Source organism: Ochlerotatus camptorhynchus, unplaced genomic scaffold (genome assembly GCF_037179485.1).
Source record: "Ochlerotatus camptorhynchus isolate MF236.1 unplaced genomic scaffold, CSIRO-AGI_Acam_v1.1 ptg000185l, whole genome shotgun sequence".
NCBI lineage: Eukaryota > Metazoa > Arthropoda > Insecta > Diptera > Culicidae > Ochlerotatus > Ochlerotatus camptorhynchus.
The window spans coordinates 3,600,085-3,615,335 of NW_027040675.1; the positions used below are offsets into that span (position 1 = coordinate 3,600,085).

The 15,251-nt window shown below is 45.8% G+C and overlaps 1 protein-coding gene across 2 annotated transcripts in view; it reads right to left on the reverse strand.

Annotated features, from left to right (window-relative positions):
• Positions 1–15,251, reverse strand: part of LOC135702177 (acyl-CoA-binding domain-containing protein 5) — a 51,569-nt gene that overhangs the window by 2,115 nt on the left and 34,203 nt on the right. The gene's annotated exons all lie outside the window — the stretch shown is intronic.

Sequence of the window (15,251 nt, forward strand, 5' to 3'; positions counted from 1 at the left end):
AAGCCTGTTGTCATTTAGTTTGTTGGACATTAGTACCTAGGTGCTAAGAGGAGGGGGCAACAAATGAAGTGCGGGAGGTGCTGCGTTGGGGTAGACTTAATAGCTTCCTTCGCGGCCAATTACCGACCACCGCCACCAACCGGCTCCAACACAACAGCATGAGTCTCAATAATTCATACAAGGTTCTGCTTCATGCAGAATGTGTGTATAGAAAAAGTGCACCATGTGGTGGTTAAGAGCAGTGGTGTAGCAAGACATACATTGGCGTACAGGGTCATATGGCTCGTACCTGGTCGCCTTACAACTGAATCTCAAATACCGAGCTCCATCGTCGATGCCGAGCCGAAGTCGATATCGAAAAAAAATTCAAGAAACTAAATAGGGCATCATAGCAGAGGCAGACTCAGGGGTTCCAATATTGGACCTAATGAAATCAAACTTGGAGAAATTTTCAAGAATCTGGAACGAAAATAAACATTCAAGACTACGGACATAGAATAAATTCTAAGGACCCAGATTTCAAATACATTAAGGGCCTTGCAAAAGTTTCAATGCTTATGAACTTTAATTAATGTATTTTAAGTGTGAATTTCCAGAGATCTCTGGAAATAATATCAAGGGAATTAAGAGAAAAATATCAGAGGATGATTTTTTAGGAAAGTGAAATCTGAGGATTCCTAAACATTCATCCCTTTCACTATCCCTCTAGTTATCACCTCACGGCTGATTTTGACCATAAAGCAGCTCTTTCAAAAAATGATAAACATTGACGTTGATGATCGAAGATGATCAAAATTCCTGGTCACTATAACTACTATATCTATTCCATATCAATCAAGGTTTTGTTTCTAGTGATCAACTGCAGTGTGGTGCATAGACATCGCACAAATAGAATCTACGGCTAATAATATTTGCGTACTCACTAGCGCCACCTAGCAGCAGAATTCTAAAATTATCTATTCTCCACCCAGACCTTCTGATCAACTTTGCCGAAAACATTACCCGTCTCAAGATATTGAGATACAGCAGCACATAATATTTGCATGTGGGATGCTCACAAACACCACCTAGTGAGAGATCTGTCAACCACCCGGCAGCTCGTGTCCCCTGATCAACTTTGCCGAAGATATCACTCTTCCTTATAATCAGTATCCGGAGACACAGCAGTACAACATATTTGCATGCTCACTAGCACCGCCTAATCCTAGCAGTCTATGGCCTCCTGATCAACTTTGCCAAAGACGTCATCCGTCGAAATAATCAGGATCCTGATATACAGCAGTTCCGAATATGTGCATGTGGGATGCTCAGTAGCGCTGCCCTAGCGACAGAATTTCGAACTTATCTGATCACCAGCCAAAAACCCTTGACTTTCTCATCAACTTTGCCCAAGACATCACCCTTCTAAATAATCAAGATCTTGAGTTACAGCAATACATGGCGTGGGGTGATTTGTTTTTTTTAAGGGGCCTAATTCTGACATGTTTGGATCAGTTTATGATCTTGAGGGTACGACACATCTAAATCTCAATATAGGATGGTCTCTCCATTTCTGGGCAGTAAATCTTCAGCATATTCAACAGCTCGGTATCTTATTTTGCTGGGTCTCAGTAAAAAACATGCCGAGATTCAGCTAATACACAAGAGTATAGAGTACGCTTTTAGAAGTTTCTCGATACGAATGAATAAAAGTGATTCACTCTCTGAGTAAGATTCGTTTTCAGTTTATCCAGCTAGTCAGCGACGCCAATCTCGGCAATACAATCAAAGTGTGTACGGCGTTTAAATTTTATAAGCTTTTAACCGATTTAACAGAAACTCAGTTGTGGCAATATTGCATGAAACCGACGAATCATCCATCTGAGCCAATTTGCCAAAGACTACAATCTTCTATCTAATGGAGATGTTCATTTAAAGCAAACAATAGGTAGCCAAATGGTACTCTTGTGCCGCTCAACTGAACTGTCCTCCATTTAATAGTTCAGCACTTGCTGCCACTCCGGCAAACTCAAGTCGACAGTCATATGCGGCAACCGCTGCATCTCGAAGCACATTTCCACAGCATGATGGTGCTCCCCCTTCACCAACTATTAAGAACGCAGACACTCTGCTTACAACGGCGAAACTTGTTCCACTCGTGAACAGAACAGCTTCATGCTGCCGTATCCTTCATCAAAAAAGTATGGACCGTGAATCCATCAAAATTGCCAGTTGGAGCGCTTTATCGCTCAGGAGCAAGAGCATCGAGTTCGTTGAATTCCTCCACGAACGAAACATCGATATCGCCATCATCACCGAAGCGCAACCTGAAGCCCGAGGTTAACGTCTTCCTTTCAGATTTCCGGCTTGTGAGGCTGGATCGAACCAGCTGCACGGGAGGAGGATAGGCCATCGCTGTAAGGAGGAACATCTACTGTCGGCTGCTGCCGAGCTTCCGGCTGAAGACGATCGAAGCCGTAAGAGTGGAATTTTCTCAAGGGGTAAGTCACTCAGTACATTGTGCCACAATTAGATTCGGCACAGCTTGGGCACATCCATCGGTACACCTTCGCCACAATCTGGTAGGCATTTGACTGTTGCTGGTCACTGAAGTTGTTCACAACATTACGTGCTGTTTGGCTATATATTCAGAAACATCTTCTAATTAAATATATCCGAGGAACTCAGACCAGCAGTTCACTTCTCGATTCACTTAGAGATTTAAATCCGAAATGCCACTAGACCGATGTATCTTTGTGATTTCAAAACAAAAAATTCAAGGTGTCAGAAATACCGGGTTGCCGGGATGTGTATTTTACAAACAATCGCAGCTTGCGGCACACTGAAAAAAAAAAGATGACCTAATATTACTGCCCCAAACAAGTCAACTTCAGGGACGAATTGGCAGCAGATCTGCGAAGAGATATTGTAAAGCTAACACCTGGCAACCTGAACGCCAAACATCAAGCATGGGGCAACAGTCAGCGGAACCAAAATGGCACCATCCTGTACAATAAACCTGCAGAAATCGCATTACAACATTTTAAGTCCGGAGACTCCCACCCGGTTGAGTACCACCACCATCGACATCTACATCAGCAACTTGGTCAACAACGTCTCGCAACCTGTTGTTTACCAAGAACTCAGCTCGAACCACTATCCGGTGGTGGCCGAAGTGGGTTCCTCCATGAACCGATTCGATGCTTCCCGACGCAACTATCACCTTGCCGACTGGGCGCAGTTCCAACGCTGCGTTGACACCAGCATCGACTATGACATACAGCCAGAAACGACCGGTCGACCGGTGTCTGCGCTCTATCGATGAAGCGATTTCCCGAGCCAGGGAGCAACATGTGCCAGCATCCAGACTGGTGATTAATACACTCTGAACCTTGACAGGCCCACTAAAGACCTCATGAGACTCCGCAACACCATTCGTCGGCAGTTCCAGCGTACTGGACTGCCTTATCGGAAGACCAATTGCAACCGTTTAAACAAAATCATCCAACCAGGGATGATGGATCTCAAAAATAACAACCTTTCGAAGAAGATTTTGTTTAGCTGTTCTGGAAAATGGCCTCCCCTTTCACCTCTTCATCAGAACTCAGATCCATCCTGACTCATAACCCCCGTTGAAAAAGCCAAAGCTCTTGGTCAACACTTTGTGAATTCACAAAAAATTCACGTCTGTTGCTGCATAAGAAGACGCGAGAACGAAAGAGTCTCCTCACCTCTTATACCGCACATCTGATAGCAGCCACTAAATCAACCAAGAGCATTGTTTTAGTACGAACAAAAACACCGGTTTAGCTTATTCACTCGAACTTTACTAATTGAGTCCGTACGATACAAAGTCTCAAACCACACTGCGCTATTGGCATTGACGAGAGCTCTGTAACTCTTTACTTCTATGGAGAAATCTCATATGTAACTGTCAGTCTATGTGTGAAACATGGCGGACTTTTTCTTATTCTCTCACTCCAACGCAAAACCCCATAAGGAACTGTCAAAATGTGTGTGAAGAAACGTCACTTCGGGACTGGTGTCAAGGCGAATGACCGAAAGGAAGACAGGAAGGTTGGGAGTGTTCACAAACTACGAACCAAGTAGCACTCATAAAGTACGTACTAATATTACAACATCTTCCCTGTTTTATAATAAAAAGTTAATGAAGGGGTCATAGTCTTTGTATTTAGTAGGCAAACGAATTTCTCTCTTCGATCTTTGATTTTTTTTTCTATCGATCCTGATGCTCGTCTAGGTGTTGTAATCCGCATCGGAGGCGGCACGGTATCCACTCCGACCGAGGATTCGTCCGACTTTGATGGATATTGAATCGTAACACTTTTGTCAGGTACCAACAACGAAGGGTTCTCCGTAACACTTATCGCTGGGACATCCTCATAGTTACCCAAGGGGTTGGTCACTCTACACAGTGTGCCAAAATCAAACTGGGGCACACCCGGGTGCAGTCATTGACGTTGTTTGGCACCAATGGTTACAATTTTTATGATCTTCAAAGTTACTGGCAACACTGAACTTTTTCAGTGTGCATGTGTCAAAATTTGTTATTGATGTTGCCACTCCTAGTCAAATTATTTTAAAAACAACCGTGAATCTCCACCAAGTCACGCCATGAATTTTCAAAATCGTTACACCCGTGACGGCAGTCGCATCCACATTTCCTCCCATACGATGAACAGCTGACAGTGGTATCTTGACCACGAACTAGCGATGCAGCTCCCATAACTGCGGCTACTTCCAATGATGCTGCTGGTCCGTCTTTTTTGACGAATTTTAGAGGAGACGGACAAGCAGAAGGAAACAGCAGCAGCAGCAACTAAAGCAGCAGCAGCATTGGAATCAGCCGCAGCCGTGGGAGCTACATCGCTAATTTGTGTAGCCGTGGTCGACGCTGGAAATCTTGGGCCGGTCACGACAAGCGGTGCCTGAGTTTTAATCGGAAAGTCAACAACCAAACAAAAACTATACCATCCGACCATTCGAACTGCTCGAATATCATGGCGGTGGCTGCTACACCAACCATTCAATCGTCCAACATAATGTTGGAGGACCGTCTTGGCAAAATTTCAAATAGTTCAACAAATTATTTTTACTCTCGCACTTCCAACTAACACAATAAGAAATTATAATTACGAATCATAACATTAACTACACAGAAAAAGGAAAATCCTTTCCTTTCTCAGAAAAAAGCTTCCGCTCTTTCAAAGCTAACGTGTTTTCGGTGTTCTCGTTGCTCCACGCACCGTTCATCTTCTTGGAGGAGGAGAAGCATAGCTTCATAATGAACGGGAGTTTTGTGCATTTTTGATCATCGCGCTGTGGTTGCACTTCATGATGACGTTCACCGCCAGGGCTACGCTCGGGAACTCGACCAATCCGGAGGAGGAACTTCCCGATTTCAGCGGGAACATTCGCACTTGCGACGGGTGGCAGTCCTTGGTGGTGAATGCAGTCAGCAGCAGATTCTCGGACGGCATACGGGTGGGTTATTGAAGAAGTGGAGAATGCGATTTTTGCTGACCTGAGAAGCGCGCTGTAGACCTTGGAGCTGGGCGAATTGTCCTGCAGGGTGTACGGGTGGTGGACTCTGACAAGTAGTTCAGTTTGGAAAATTGGCTGGTCCGTTTCGGGTCAGCGGTGCGTCCTTCATCAGCCCGACGTGTGTTCCGGCAGGTGTTGGTCTCGGTGTTGGTTTCCAGTTTTCCGACGGATGATACTCGGGCGGTGAAAAATTCGGTGCAAATCCATTTCCTCCGCAGCTCCCAGAAGGGTTGGTTGACTAATGATTGACGTTCGTTGTGCGGGGTCGGCCTTCCGCCGAAGATGGAAGGATGGTGTAGCAACGGAGCTCGTGTCCGTTGCAGGCATCCTTGGAGACGGATGCATCCAGTGTGTAGTTCCAACTGGAGTCCGTGTCGTTTTTGAAAACATTGAAAAACAAAACAAAACCAAGAGCTGTTAAGATACCGGGTTGCCAAACAAGGCATTATTCACAAGCAATCAAAAGTCAGTTCAATGACTTCTTGACACTACCGGTACAGCCATAGAGGTAACTCTAATAGTACGTTCAGACTACAGAGTTATAACATGTTATAGCGCTATCTTGATGGTGGTTTCTGTGTTACAATTATTTGACAACCGTTATAACATGTTATAACTCTCCAGTCTGAACAAGGCATAAGACTACTGGGTCCCGAAGAAAATCATTATTATTTTTGGCTCACTCAGTACCAGAACAACGGTCCCAAGCAGTCCCAAGCTATTTCACTCACCCCTGCATGTTCTGCATGAATCCACACACCCCTGATGTTATCTGTCAAACTTTCATAGCGAATCAAAACAAACATAGTGTAGTAATAGAATTTCAACTAGAATAGGGTACGTTAATCGTTTGCTTGGGACCAATAGGCTACTAAAGTGGTGAGCCAATTTAAAATCGTTAGTTTCGTATTGATTGTTGGTGATACTTCGCCTTTCGTCGGTTTTCCTCGATACTTTTCGGTACACCTTGGACAGGTTTCGGCATCAAATTTTCCACAGATGTTGGAAGTCCACATCGCGTACTCCGTGAAAATAAACGAGCAGCTGGGCTGGATCCAATTTTATTTGGTATATTCCGCCAGTGTAAAAGAGCATACCAAAAATCAACACACGATTCTTGGTGACTTCTTCAACAGTCGCTTTGCAATTTTAACAGCTGCCTCGGACTTCTCGTTGGCCTGCTGGTGGTGAGGAGCCGATGTGGAATGCTGAAACTCCCATTCATCCGCGAACTTTCTCCATTTCTTGTTCGTGAAATTGGTTTCGTTGTCCGTAATAACCAACAGCCGTGACGCTTAGCTTAGCTTAGTCTGACTGCACGTATCGATAGTTGCACTCCGTGATTGATCTGAACCAGTGAAATTGTACAAAGAATCAACTGAATGGGGCTTGGGAGTAACCTGCCATTCTCAGTGTACATGTTCCAGTGACTCCTACCTTTAAAGATCAATAACGTCACCGGCCACGTCCTTGCAATCAGGTGGGAGAGGGAAGGAATGTTAGTGTGTGACTTTTGTTGTTTTGGGACCGTGTTTACCTCTGCATCCCACAAAAGTCACAGGAAGGAGGTTTTGTTAGTGGGTTAGGTTCGTTGGATCAGGATTCACCTTGATAAGTGATGCGATCTTTTGTTTTGTGTAGTTATTTATAGGGTAAACGCTCCCACAGCTGCGACACGCCAGAAGCGCTAGGCTCCTATAGTTGTGTATGGAGACTCCGTACACAACTACAGGAGCCCAACGCCACCAACGTACCGCAACTACAGGAGCGTTTCCCCTAAGTGTTTTCGATTTATGCTCTAAACAGCCGGCTGTCTAGAGATGTAGATCATTATTAGATGTGTGTATACCGATTTAAACCAACAATAAGGATACTGTTGGGGCCACTCACAAAGTGTGATGATGGTTTATTTTATTTTATCAATGACCAAAATAATTAATTATAAGCGGTTTGAACCGATTTAAACCAACAGCAAGGATGCTGTTGGGGCCACTCACAAAGTGTGATGGTGGTTTATTTAGTTCGGAAGAAAATGAATATGTATACTTCTTTTTTTTTATATAATAGAACGAATTTGTACTGATTCAAACCAAAAGCAAGGGTTCTATTGGGGCAACGCACGAAGTGCGATGGTGGTTTATACTATAAGGGCATAAAACAAAATCAAGAGCCATTTCGGTTTCCATAGCTTCCTAGACACTCGGCCGCAAAATAATCTTATCCGACGGAAACGTCTCGATTATCGCGCGATTTACCGTATTGATTCAAATTCCGAACAGTGCGTTAAAATCATCCTTTGAAAAACACCTTTTTTACCTAAAATATTGCTGATCCGCTCAGAATGTATGTTGATAATAATAATCGATAATTTGCGCAGAAGCGCCCATTGCTCTAAATATGATATCGCCCAATGCACAATGAATAAAACGAGTCGAGTTGTTGTAAACGAGAAAAACAAACGTGCTTTTTATTAGCCCTAGTTTCACTCCCGAATTCCCGAGTATTGTGGACATTTTTGGTCCTTCGAACCGGATTACCCCCGGGAGTGTTCTCCGCGCGTAGTGGCCGGAAAAAGTTGAGAAGATCGTATTGATCCTGCGGGAAATGCGATTTCGTGTTCGCGCATGGCAAAGAGCTGCATCCGGACGCGATTTTCATTGTGTTTGAGGTTCCTAACCTCAATTCGTTCGCTTCCACAACGAGTGTGGAACGCATCGACTTTCGCGGAAGTCCGGTCTGTGGCAGAGTGAGAAGAAGCACCGACTTCCGTGAAAGCCGGTCGGACATTTTGTGTGAGTGAAAAAGCACCACCCTCCGTGGAACTGGTCGAACATTAGTGAGAGAAAGGCACCGGTCGGACTGGAAGCCGGTCGAACAGAGTGAGAAGTGAGAAGCTTGCACCGCTCGAAGCGCGGTCGAAGTGAGAAGAAAAAGTGTAAACAAAGTGAGCTGAGATGACCGAAGAAAATGAATTTTTGTATACACCGGTGGGAAGAGGTAGAGGAGGTGTTCTACATTCCCCGGTGGACGAGCAGAAGAAGAAACAAGAGCAACGTCGGCAGCAATCGGTGGCGGAAATGAAGATACAAGCTCTGATGGCTAGACGGGACGCCGTGGTTGCGAAGCTCCAGCGTGTAAAGGATATGTTGGGCCAGGCTGCGAACAACAGTGTTTACCATTTGGAAACGTATTTGCGACGTGTGGATTCGTGCTATGACGAATATAACACCATCCAGAACGAGGTGTACTCGGAGTTTCCCGACCAACGATTGCAGCAAGAGGAGTATTTCATCGATTTTGAAATCGGCTACGAGGAGCTACGAGTTGAACTTTGCCAGGCAATCGAAGGCCTACGGAAGCAGAACGATCCCACTAAGCAGGCAGTAGCAGAAATCGTCCAACCTTATCAGCAACCAAACGTTGTGAACCATGTACCCGGATTGCCAAACGTGCCCCTACCGGTTTTCGACGGAGCGTACGAGAAGTGGTACCGCTTCAAACAGCTGTTTGAGGATCTCATGCAAAAGCATCCTCTACTCTCGGATGCTACAAAGCTGCACTATCTGCAGCAGTGCCTGAAAAGGAAGGCAGAGAGCGTATTGAGTGACCAGATCGTCAACGAGAACAACTTTCAGATTGCCTGGAATGTTCTTGAGGAGCGCTTTGAAAATAAAAGGACCATTATCGACGTGCATGTTGGAGGATTGCTGAATTTGCGGAAGATGTCGAGGGAAAGTTCTGTCGAACTACGGCAGCTGGTCGACGATTGCAATCGGAACGTAGAGGCACTGAAATTTCATGCTCTACCGATGGAAGGAATGTCAGAACAACTTGTGATTTCACTCCTAACCTCCAAACTCGACAATGCGACCGTGGCCTTGTGGGAGAACAGCGTGAAACCGAAGGAACTTCCGAAATATAAGGAGACCCTTGAGTTCCTACAAAATCGTAGCTTCGTCCTTGAGCGTTGTGAGACGAAATTTAAGTGCAAGATGCTGGAATCGAGTAAGCCGAGGTCTCTGGTACCTGTAGCGAAACCCATGCAGAAGGTTCATGCAGTTCATCAAGCTGCTGATGATGAGTGTTCCATTTGCGACGGTTCCCATATTGCGATCAAGTGCGAAGTGTTGAAGCAGATGTCAATGTCCGATAGGATGACGAAGGTAAAGGAGCGGCATTTGTGTTTCAATTGCCTGAAACGTGGCCATCGAGTTGGACAATGCAAATCACGAGCCTGCACAGTTAGTGGATGCGGAAAGAGACATCACACTCTATTGCATTTTGAGGATGTTTCGTCGGAGCAACCGGTTCCTATTAGAACGGCGGTTGACCAGAAAGAGGCTCCACAGTCAGAACGCAGTGTCACGTCGAGTCCTGTTAGTTCCAACGTCAGCACAGTGATGTCGTCGCAAAGAGTCTGTGAGAAGCAAGTGCTGCTTTCAACAGCGATTGTAGAGCTACAAGATTCCAGTGGATCGTATCATCTGTGCCGTGCATTGTTGGACTCCGGCTCTCAGTCCAATTTTCTCACCGAGAGCATCGTCCGTCAACTACGACTGCAGCGTGAACGAGTTCGAGCTCCTGTAATTGGAATAAGTGGAGATAAGCGTGTTGTAACGCACCAAGCTGTTGCACGAGTGAAGTCAATGCAGCAGGATTCATCCTGGGCTCTCGAATTTCTGGTGGTTAAACAAGTTACTGGTTGCCTACCCTCTCGGAAGTTTGACGTTTCCCAGTGGCATATTTCTTCGGAAGTGTGTCTCGCAGATCCAAGATTCAACGTTCCAGCAAGGGTGGATATGCTCATAGGAGCTGAACTGTTTTTCGAGCTGCTGCTGACGGAGCGTCTGAAGGTCAAGGATTGTCAAGCTGTGCTGTGGAACACCAAGCTAGGATGGATCGTGAGCGGTGCATTTACGAGCATTCAGCGTACAGTAGCGGTATCCAATATAGCTCGCCTGGAATCATCGGAGTCGAACCTGGAAAAGTTGGTGCAGCGATTTTGGGATCAGGAGGAAGTCATGGAATCAGCGCAAGGCAACATGGAAGATCAGCAATGTTTGGAGCATTTCGCCAAGACCCACCGACGTGAAGAAGGCCGTTTCGTAGTGCGACTACCTTTTCGGGACAACTTGGATCAGCTTGGAGAATCACGTGCCATGGCGGAAAGGCGGTTCTATCAGTTAGAGAAGAAGCTGAACTTGAACGCCGACCTCAAGCAGCAGTATTCCGCCTTTATACGCGAGTATATAAGTTTGGGACACTGCGTCAAAGTCGAAGACATCGGTAGCACTGGATTCTACATACCACATCATGCTATCGTGAAGCCCTCGAGTTCGACAACCAAATTGCGTGTAGTCTTCGATGCGTCGGCACGATCGGATACCAACGTCTCTTTGAACGACGTGCTGATGATCGGACCTGCGATTCAAGATACCATAGCAGCGATAGTGCTACGTTCCCGGAAGTACAAGTTTCTGTTCTCTGCGGACGTGATCAAGATGTTTCGGCAGGTGCGGATGGATGATAGAGATACGTGCTATTTGAAGGTGTTGTATCGAGAAGATCCACAGGCAAAGCTGGATGTTTTCGAGTTGAAGACCGTGACATACGGCACGTCATGTGCACCGTTCTGTGCGACCGCTTGCCTGAGGCAGCTCGCCATAGACGAAGAAGAGGAGTTCCCGCTTGGAGCCCGAGTGGCGAAAAAGGATTTTTATATGGACGACGTAATAACCGGAGCAGACAGTCTTGAAGAAGCTTTGGAGTGCCAGTCGCAGCTCATTGCACTACTGCAACGGGGAGGCTTTGAGCTCCACAAGTGGTGCGCAAATGCTCCTGAACTGCTGCAACGTATTCCGGAGAAGCACAGGGAGCAGCAAGTAAGAATTGAAGACCAAGAGTTCAACGATGTAATAAAGACCCTGGGACTCCTGTGGGATCCGTCGGCTGACGTGTTCCTCTTTCGGATGCAGAGCAACAGTGAATCTCCAGAAAACTACACGAAGCGGATCGTACTGTCAGATACTGCGAAGATATTTGACCCCCTTGGTCTACTGGAGCCGGTCACGGTATTAGCGAAGCTTTTCATTCAGCAGCTGTGGTCGTTGGAGTTGAATTGGGATGATCCCCTTCCTACTGAGCTAGAGGCAGCATGGAGGCGGTTCAAGGATCAACTGCAGCAAATCAACGAGATCAGAGTCCCACGCAGAATAGTAGCAGCTGATGCCGAATCGTTCGAGGTGCACGGGTTCTCGGATGCTAGTAAGAAGGCTTATGGAGCTTGTGTGTACTTGCGGAGCTTGAAAGGCGGCGGTACCTCTGAAATCCATCTACTCAGCAGCAAGACTCGTGTAACCCCATTGCCTACTAAACCTGGGAGCAAAAAAGCAAGAAGGCCCTATACTGCACCAAGAGCTGAGCTATGCGGCGCCCTCCTGTTGTCACGGCTTGTGACGAGTGTGTTGAAGGCTATCGATATGGAGGTCGATAAGGTAGTTTTGTGGTGTGACTCCCAAATCGTCTTGTGTTGGCTCAATAAGTCGCATGCCAGTCTGGAAGTCTTCGTAGGCAGCAGAGTTCGAGAGATTAATCAATTGACGCATGAGTACGAGTGGCGCTACGTCAGCACGAACCACAATCCCGCTGATTTGGCTTCCCGAGGAGTTACACCATCGGATCTACAGCATTTGAACCTCTGGTGGAACGGTCCTGTGATGCTCCAGCGGAATGAAGATTGTTACGTGCCTCCCGAACCACCCACATTCAGCCACGAGGAACTGGAGTTGAAGAGTCCCATTTATTGCGAAGTAGTCGTCTGCACTGAACCGTACGAGCTGCTAACAAGGTACAGCAGCTTCAGAAAACTGCAGAGAGTTGTTGCCTACCTGTACCGATTCGCAAACAACTGCCGGATGAAGGAGAAGGTCCAACGAACAACTGGGCCTCTTAAGGTGTCTGAACTGCGAAGTGCTACGTCGAAGATCATCTGGAAGATACAGCGGGAAGAGTTTGCCGATGAACTAAGCATGCTGCAGAATAACAAGACAAAGAAGAGTAAGCTGCTACAATTAGCACCGTTTCTTGACACCGACGGTTTGCTGAGAGTTGGTGGTCGACTGAAGCATGCAAAGGTTCCGTTTCAACGAAAACATCAGCTACTGCTTCCATCCGGTCATCATGTCACGAGAATACTGATTGAGTCGCTGCATAAGGAACATTTGCACGTGGGACAGCAAGGACTGCTCGCCATCGTTCGGCACCGTTACTGGCCGATTAGAGGTAAGAACGTTGTGCGTCAAGTTGTGAAGAGGTGTGTGCGATGTTTCAGGATGAAGCCTCCAGAAATTCAGCAGTTCATGGGAAACTTGCCGGATTACCGTGTTACGCCCGCTCCGGCATTTGCTAGAACCGGAATTGATTATGCAGGTCCCATTTACATCAAGCAAGGTCGTCGCCAGAGTCGCGTGAAGGCATATGTCGCGCTCTTCGTTTGTATGTGCACCAAAGCCGTACATTTGGAGGTGGCCTCTGACCTTACAACAGAAGCATTTCTGGCTGTCTTGCAGCGGTTTGTCGGCAGGAGAGGTACACCCGAGCAGCTTCATTCGGATAACGCTACAAATTTCCGTGGAGCCAAGTCCGAGTTGGGAGAGCTGTACGAACTTTTTAAAGCGCAGCAGACTACCATGAAAATCAACCAATTCTGTGAGGTGAAAGAGATACAGTGGTCTTTCATTCCGCCCCGCTCTCCGAACTTCGGCGGGATCTGGGAGGCTGGAGTGAAGGCAGCCAAATCATTACTGAAGAAGGTGCTATGCGAAACATCGTTGACGTACGAAGAGTTAACAACAGTGGTCGTACAGATTGAGGCCATACTCAATTCGCGGCCGATGACTCAGTTGACGAGCGATCCGAATGATTTGACTGCATTGACCCCAGCTCACTTTTTGGTGGGCCGCGAGCTCACTGCGCCTCCTGAACCGAGCTATGATGAAGTTAGAGTTTCGTCGCTATCCCGTTGGCAGTATCTCCGAAGGCAGAAGCAGGTGTTTTGGGCGAGATGGTCATCGGAATACCTCAATGAACTTCAGCCTAGAGGTAAATGGTACAAGGAGAAGTTGATCATCAAACCGGGAATGCTGGTGGTCTTGCGAGAGGAGAACATGGCACCGCAGCAATGGCGAATGGGTCGGATTGTGCAGACTCACCCCGGCTCAGACAACATCGTTCGAGTAGTCAGCATACAGACAGCAAACGGCGAAGTGAAGAGAGCGATTGGAAGGATCGCCGTTTTGCCTATTGAAGACAGCTCCATCTAGGGGTTTGGTTGGACACTGCGTGCCAACTGGGGGGAAGATGTTGATAATAATAATCGATAATTTGCGCAGAAGCGCCCATTGCTCTAAATATGATATCGCCCAATGCACAATGAATAAAACGAGTCGAGTTGTTGTAAACGAGAAAAACAAACGTGCTTTTTATTAGCCCTAGTTTCACTCCCGAATTCCCGAGTATTGTGGACAATGTATTTAAACTCACGACTTATCGTAATATGGACATCCTAAAAGAAAATTTTTCAAAATCCGTCCCATACAAAAACACAAGTGCTCAGAATTTGAGCGTGTTCGTAATATGAATAAGAACGGTACAAACTGTAAAAATACCATTATACAATACCTACTGGTATCACGTATGCCCCATTCACATTCACTCATGCATTTTGGGTTCATTCACACTCTTAGTCATTGAATAAAATTCATTCAACGTTCATTCATAATTTTTTTTTCTGTCTCCACACACACTAATACAGCTTTGTGTTTATTCCTCCTCCAAACCCCCCCACTCCCACGCCTCATTTATCATTGAGAAAAAAGGCAGCAAGATCTACAAGATATTCCCTGCAATCATCACGTGGTAAAACCATAGAGGTAACTCTAAGACCACTGGGTCCCGAAGAAAATCATTATTATTTTTGGCTCACTCAGTACCAGAACAACGGTCCCAAGCAGTCCCAAGCTATTTCACTCACCCCTGCATGTTCTGCATGAATCCACACACCCCTGATGTTATCTGTCAAACTTTCATAGCGAATCAAAACAAACATAGTGTAGTAATAGAATTTCAACTAGAATAGGGTACGTTAATCGTTTGCTTGGGACCAATAGGCTACTAAAGTGGTGAGCCAATTTAAAATCGTTAGTTTCCTATTGATTGTTGGTAAAACTACTTACTCCCTCGTTAAAATTTAAGTCGAAATTATATTAAAAAAAGTGTTTCATTAAGAACAGTGCCCATAATACTCCCAAAACGATCTCTGAGGTATGAAATCCTTAAATATATTATAGATTATATTAATATAGGTATATTCGCAACGAACCATGTATTTTTAGGTTACAACCATGGATTTTTTGACTGACAATAAGGGCGATTTTTAAATATGTAAATAAATAAAAGAGAGAAAAAAAGAAATAGTACTCCTGTAGATTTTCCGGAAAATCCGCAAAAACACGAGTGACACCCACCCAAACTCGAGCAGAATACCACCCATTCCCGAGCAAATCCACCCTCACAGCTCCCGAGCAAACCACATCCAAACTCGAGTTGATTATTATTATTATTTTGTCCGATTTTATATTCACCACAAAGCGCTATCAAAAACTACGCTAGGTGGCAGCTCAATATGCGAAACTTTTCATTTCGTGCGG